This window comes from Brassica oleracea, chromosome C8 (assembly GCF_000695525.1).
Source record: "Brassica oleracea var. oleracea cultivar TO1000 chromosome C8, BOL, whole genome shotgun sequence".
NCBI classification, from domain to species: domain Eukaryota; kingdom Viridiplantae; phylum Streptophyta; class Magnoliopsida; order Brassicales; family Brassicaceae; genus Brassica; species Brassica oleracea.
Window position 1 is genome coordinate 25,101,887 of NC_027755.1, and position 661 is coordinate 25,102,547.

The following is a 661-nucleotide window of genomic DNA, read 5'->3' on the forward strand; positions in this document are numbered from 1 at the left end:
GACGATGGCAAGATATCAAAGTTGCGATAACTAAATGAGACACACAATTTTTACGTGGAAAACCTCCTCGATGTGAGAAGGAAAAACCACGGGACCGTAGTCCACTCAACAATCCACTATATAAATGTTTGTGAGTACAACCACGTCCTCCCTGTTCAACAGCCTGAACAGAACAGAGAGTCTAGCTACAAATAGCTATCTCCAACACAAACAACAACAACAAGAGAGCAACACAAAGCTTCAAAACCGGCAGCAACCAAACGACCTCAGCTCACAAAGATTCTGGCTTCTAGAAACTAATCCAACCGTACAAATCCAAGATAAACAAGTCGACAATACCTCTGCCAAATTTCAGCCCAATAAGAGAAGATCTCACCGTTGGATTTACCAAACACCCAAGACTGCTCTGCTGAAGAACTATGACGACCAGCTTCAAGAAAACCCAGACAACAGAAGATCCAACCGTTGAAATCCAAATCCCTTCGGTGAACCTCTAACCAACAGACTGAAGAAGCTTCCCACAAAATATCAGCCCGATCAGGATCCGTTTGACCCTCCAAATCCAGTATTGAAATCACCTTACGAGTTTTCTCCTTCTCTCTCTTCTTTCTCTCTTTTGTCTCTCTCTCTAAACTCTATTATTGTGAGTCTACAGTGCAAA